General features: G+C 43.2%; 1 long non-coding RNA gene across 1 annotated transcript; it reads left to right on the top strand.

Annotated features, from left to right (window-relative positions):
- Positions 1-1,566: 1,566 nt before the first annotated feature.
- Positions 1,567-6,170, top strand: LOC122893560. Its single transcript, XR_006381651.1, has 3 exons — positions 1,567-1,647; positions 2,713-2,855; positions 5,854-6,170. It is a non-coding gene; the product is annotated as an uncharacterized LOC122893560 (long non-coding RNA).
- Positions 6,171-6,496: the final 326 nt, after the last annotated feature.

Below are 6,496 nucleotides of genomic sequence, written 5' to 3'. Positions count from 1 at the left end.
AGTGAGAAGTATGGGTGATGTGAGACTTGGTAACTGGCATCGGAAGTGGGAGCAGTCTTTTAGGACTGGGCCCTTCCGCTGTGGGGTTTGTGTGAACTCTGAGTGGTTAGTTTCTGAATCGACAGCAGCGGGTGGTGGAGAATCGGTCAGTGTCAGAAAACATCCCAGACAGATGGTTGTTCTGTTTCACTTTCCCAGTTTCCTGAGCTGTTCCCCCAGGCCCACAGCCTCCTGGCCTTTGCACCCGTCATCCCTTCTGCCTGCGTCACTCCTGCCCACACTCCTGGTCCGGCTAATTGCATTCCATCCTTCATGTCTTCCTTTGATGTCCCCTCCCAAGAGAGGTCCTTCCCATCACTAGGTACCAAAGCACCTACATCCTGCTCCTTCCTAACACGTTTGACCTCCCCTTCTATGACTGTCTTCTCCAAGAGCAAAGGTAGCTCTGTAACTCGCTGACAGGTGGGCTGCATCTGTCTTTCTGTCCACCTACTCATCATTTCCAGCACTTCTCACTGTGCCTAGTGTGTTGCAGACACTTAAGTGTATTGTGTTGAAATGAATGAATGGATGTAGGAATTCAGAAAGAAAAGAAAGCAGTATAATTGGAGGTGGTCAGGAAAGAGGTAGGCTAGGACTTAAATGACAAGTGGAGAAGCTCCGGCAGTCACCCGATACATCAGTGACAAATCATGGCTCCTTCCTCCATCCCAGGAGGCAGCTTCGATGTGGAGGACAGAGCACTGAACTAGGAGAGAGAAAAAAAAAAAAAAGTGATAAAAAAGCACTGACAAAATATAGATTATTTCCTTGGCCCCAAGAGTGTATGTATGCACAAGCAATATTCAAAAAAGAGAAGGTGGTTGAAAAATGCAAAAAATAAGAAAGAATGATACCGTGGCAAATAAATAAAGTCACTCATCCCTCCAGGGCAAAGGTTGGCCAGGTTTGCTTGCATCTTATTCAGTGTTGGATTTATTTATTTTAAAACAGCTCTATGGGGATGCCTGGGTGGCTCAGTCGGTTAAACATCTTCCTTTGGCTCAGGTCATGATGCCAGGGTCCTGGGATCGAGCCCCGCATCGGGCTCCTTTCTCAGCGAGGAACCTGCTTTTCCCTCTGCCTGCTGCTCCTCCTCCTTGTTCTCTCTCTCCTCTGACAAATAAATAAATAAAATCTTAAAAATGAATAAGTAAAACAGCCATATTGAGGCATAATTGATATCAGAGGATTATACACACATTTAATACATACAATTTTATGGTTTGGACACATGCAACACTCATGCTGCATTTATCACAAGCAAAGTAACAGACCTAACTATTGCCTCCCTAAGTTTCCTGTATGTCCCTCTGTTTGTTTCTTTGTTAATGATAAGAACACTTAACACCCTAATCCTGACTAAAAGTCACAAGAGTGACTTCCAAGCAACCTGTAGGTGACAAGAACAAAATCAAATAGGGAAGTTCTTGGTCCCAGGGGCCCAATGGGATGCTAGATTCCAGGAAGTGATGTAATCCAGGAAGTGACATATTTCACAGAAAGATGCAATCCGGGAAGTGGTGTTCGAGTTCCAGTCAAAAGTGTAGGAGGCAGACATCCTTGCTGAGACTTGGCATAGGGATCTACCAAGGCAAAGAGCTCAGGGTAAGAGGCAAAGCTTTGCAGGAGATGCAGGGGCTGTGGAGGAAGAAGATGGGGCTGGATGTACCACTCCCCAGGGAGGGGGCTGGTCTCGGAGCCCGGGACTCCCCACCAACAAGCACGTTCATGGGATGACACAGGACCAGGAAGCAGGCTTCTCCCAGGCTCTGTATTTGCCCATTTTCATCATGAGGGAAGAACAGCTGAAAAGAACAGACAGTTTAAGTACTTCTGTAAAACAGACAATATTTTAACTAAGTAAGGAAATGAAGAAAACGGGAGGAAAAAGGAAAAGAAGCACAAAATCAAGTATCCTACCAGTGAGGCTGAGCAGTGATGGAAAAGATCTCAAAGAAGATGAAAAATTCTGTCCCTTCTTGCTGCAAAGTCTTGGATCTGACTCCCAGCTGAGGGACCCCGACCATGGCCAGAGACCGCAGATTCCTCTGGCTTCTGGATGCAAAGAAGTTCGTAGGTTCAGGAATTTCAAGAAACCCCTTCCAGTCACCTGCAAGCTAATTGCATAATTATCTCACAGAATAATAAACAGGAGACTGAATTTCAGATCTATCCTTCTCAGACATTCCTGAGTTTGAGTTGGTGTGAAGCAGCCTGGAAATTTAAACTGGAGCTGAGAACACCTGCCAAAATTTCAAATACCTGTGCTCCTTCATCCAGCAGTGCTGATTCTGGGAACTGATCCTACAGACATGCGAACAGACTTGCCAAAGGACATGTCTACAAGGTTATTCATTGCGGGATTGTTTGTAGCAGCCATAGACGGAAAACTAATAGGAGACAGTTAAGTAATTGATGGCTCATCCACACAATGGATTACTATACAGCCCTCTTTTTTAAAAGGAAAGAAGCTGTCTTTATACCAATAAAGAACAATATCCCAGATGTATTTTTAGGTGAAAACAAGAGTATTATAGCTAACACTTGGAGCCCACATTTCATCAATTCTAAAATGTACATTTTTTTCACTTTGTTAAACATTTTTGAAACAAGGATGTGTTATAGTCAAAGGCATGTCATAATTTAATTGGAATGGTTTTTCTTTCGTAGCCCATGAAATAACGATGTCTCACAATCCATGGAGTCTTGGATCTGATGAAACATAGTAGTGCTTACCAGGCCCGAGGCATCCTTCGTTTCAGCCTCACCACAACCGTGGGAGGATAAGTACTATTCTTTTCTACACTTTACAGGTAAGGAGATGAGATTTGACCTTGGGCCGTCCTGCTCCCGAGTCCATGACCTTAGAATCCTGATACCACACCTCCCTGTGATGACAGCACCATGTGTCCCATATAAAGGACTCCCCGAGAGCCAGGCCCTGCCCTAAATGCTTCTTACCTGTATTTGCTCATCTAATCCTGTTACCATATAAGACAGATACTAGTATTGTCTTCATTATACAGAAGAGGAAACTGAGGCACTAAGAGGTTATGAAACTTGCTTAAAGCCACACCACTAAGGGGTTGAGGAACTGGGCTCTGGCTTCAGGAGTCATGCTTTTAGCATTCTTTATGCTGACTTTTGTATAAAAAGAGGGGGTTATAGTGATCTACTCATATTTGCAAATTGGCATCTTAGAAGACGTCAAAGAAGCAGTTACAAGTGTATCAGTAGGGTAGTAGGTGGGAGCTGAGCAACTGGGGAGGGGGTGGGAAACAAAACTTCTTTCTTCTACCTTTTTGTTTGACTTTTGACTCCTGGCAGTGTATTACCCCCTTTAAACTGAGTGCAATGACAATTTTACCTTCGCTTTAAATTAATACACTGTGGTGGGAGAGAAGTGGTCCTAAGTATCCTGTGAATCAGATTTCGCTGTCCATTTCTATCTTTTAAGCCTCAGAAGGATTTTTGTTTTATTGATATTAAAGGAGCAAGGGAAAACCATAAATCTTCATCACAGATACCGTGATTTCAAGGCTTGTGTCCTATCCTAACACGCATCCATGGCCCTGCCAGACCATGCCAATACAAGATGGCGGCCCATAACCATGCATCGTCCCGCCCTTTGACCACTTTATTCCAGCTGGTGAACAATGGAGTCCCGCAAACATCAGCTGTGTTGTGTATTGATTTCTTAAAGTCTTTTAACTTGACTCGCCTGACAGTTTTCTCCATCATAATTCAGACAATCTGAATCTCTTGAATATCTAGGTTTCCCCCCAGAATCCTACCTTTAAGGATGGGGACTTGGATTGCCTTGTACTGATATGACACAGTTGTGGCCTCAGCTGTAAACTAAATTTTAGAAACTCCTTGGCTTTCCAGCAAGGACATAAAACGTCTCCTTTTAATTTGTATTTATTTTTTTTTAAGATTTTATTTATTTATTTGACGGAGATCACAAGCAGTCAGAGAGGCAGGCAGAGAGAGAGGGAGGAGGAAGCAGGCTCCCCGCTGAGCAGAGAGCCCGAAGCAAGGCTCGATCTCAGGACCCTGAGATCATGACCTGAGCCCAAGGCAGAGGCTTTAACCCACTGAGCCATCCAGGTGCCCTGTATTTAGTTTTTGAAGCTTGCGTGCTATTACCTACATGAAGGATATGATGGGGGCAGGTGCCTCGCTGGCTCAGACACTCAATCACAGGGTCCTGAGTTCAAGTCCCATGTGGCACATGGAGCCTATTTAAAAATAAATAAATAAATACAAATAAATAAGTACATGACATGATACATTTTGTTTTTTTTTTTAAATTTTTTTTTTTAATTTATTTGAGAGAGAGAGAGAGAGAGACAGAGCACAAGCAGGGAGAGCTGCAGGCAGAGGGAGAGGGAGAAGCAGACTCCCGGCTTAGCAGGGAGCCCTACATGGGGCTCTATCCAAGGACCCCGGGATCATGACCTGAGCCCAAGGCAGTCGCATAACCAACTGAGCCACCCAGGCACCCCCATCTTGGTTTTGTTAAACAGTGGAGTTGGTAGTTCAGCACCCTACCCAGATGCTTCGGGGGCTGGGTAGAAGGCAGCCATCCTTCCAATGTCAGTCTTTCCACATGCTATTATTCTAGCTTGAGGCGAGAATACCTGGATTCTGTTTCTTTCTAGATAAAGTCCTAAATAATCAGCTAATATGATTCTAGTATTCTTAGATCAGGGCATACTGTACTCAAAGGACTCAGGGCTTGCTGTAGATTCCCTAAGCCATCAGAAGAGACCTCAGCAAATGCTTTTTTTTTAAGAGAGAGAGCAGGAACAGGGGGAGCAGAGGGATAGGGAGAAGTAGACTCCCCACTGAGCAGGGAGTCTGATGTGAGGCTTGATCCCATGACCCCGGCATTATGACCTGAGCTGAAGACAGATGTTTAACTGACAGAGCCACCCAGGCATCTAGCGAATGCCATTTTTTAGGATTCCTGGTAAAGCTATAAAATGAAGAAATGCCCAGATGGGGCCACAAAATTATGGCATATTTAAAACATACACATTTTTAAGTCAGTCCTTTGAACATAAAAAAAAGCAGAAATAATGAAAGGTAGTTGTTAGAAGATTAATTAGAAGATAATTACAGAGTTTATAAAAATATTAACTCAGGGGCGCCTGGTGGCTCAGTGGGTTAAGCCTCTGCTTTCGGCTCAGGTCATGATCTCAGGGTCCTGGGATCAAGCCCCACGTCAGGCTCCTTGCTCAGCAGGGAGCCTGCTTCCCCCTCTCTCTGCCTGCCTCTCTGCCTACTTGTGATCTCTCTCTGTCAAATAAATAAATAAAATCTTAAAAAAATATATTAACTCATAGCACATGATCAGCAGTGTGGTCCAGGGAAGGGCCACAGGTTTGAAGGCACTGGATGAATATCTTCTCTCAGTTTGTTGGTGTGTTTCTGTGGTTCTGTGTATAATCTCATTTGGAAATAAGATTAAAATTCTATATTTATGATGGCCTGTTTCTGTGAGGCCTGAGGGAATTCAGCAAAATTCTTGAGGCAGGAGAGAATTAGTCCTACAAAATAGAAATTAGAAGAGTCCTGACAGTACTTCTGCTCTTTGGCATAAGTTCTGCAAGGATTGGTATAAGCCAGCTTCGAATCGGCATATCAGAGTTATTAGGATGCATTTCTATTTTTTGTATTAATTTGTTCACCCAAAAGATGGCATGTAGGGAGTAAAGTAAGTGAATTCCACAATGCTATCTCGTCTTTGCACTTTTAGATTCTTTGCATTATGAACAACTAAGAGTTCACTATATTTTTGTACAGGTATTTAATTAGAATTGTCATCACCCATTTTCCATTTTAAAGAAGATCTTTAGAAAGAAGGGCTCCCATGTAATGGCTACATGCAAAAGAATGGAACAGGACCACTGGCTGACATCGTATACAAAGGTAAATTCAAAGTGGATTGAGGACCTAAATGTGAGACCTGAAATCATAAAAATCCCAGAAGAGAACACAGGCAATAATTTCTCTGACATTGACATTGGCCAACTTCTCTCTGGAGGGTTCTCCTGTAGCAAGGGAAACAAAAGCAAAAATAAACTACTATAAAAAAATATCAAAATAAGAAGCTTCTGCACAGAGAAGGAAACAATCAACAAAACTAAAAGGCAACCTACTGAAAGGGAGAAGATATTTGCAAACGACATCTCCGATAAAGGGTTAGTATCCTATATGAAGAACTTATAAACTCAACACCCCCAAACCAAATCATCCAATTTAAGAAATGGGCAGAAGACATGAACAGACATTTCTCCAAAGAAGACATCTAGATGGCCGAAAGACACATGAGAAGATGCTCAGCATCATTCATCACCAGGGAAATGCAAATCACGGCTACAATGAGGGAGCACCTTGCACCTGTTGGAAGGGCTGACATAAAAAATACAAGAAACAGCAAGTGTTG

This window comes from Neovison vison, chromosome 13, assembly GCF_020171115.1.
Source record: "Neovison vison isolate M4711 chromosome 13, ASM_NN_V1, whole genome shotgun sequence".
NCBI classification, from domain to species: domain Eukaryota; kingdom Metazoa; phylum Chordata; class Mammalia; order Carnivora; family Mustelidae; genus Neogale; species Neogale vison.
Note: the sequence above shows the minus strand (reverse complement) of the source record. Positions and strands in the feature narration are given on the sequence as shown.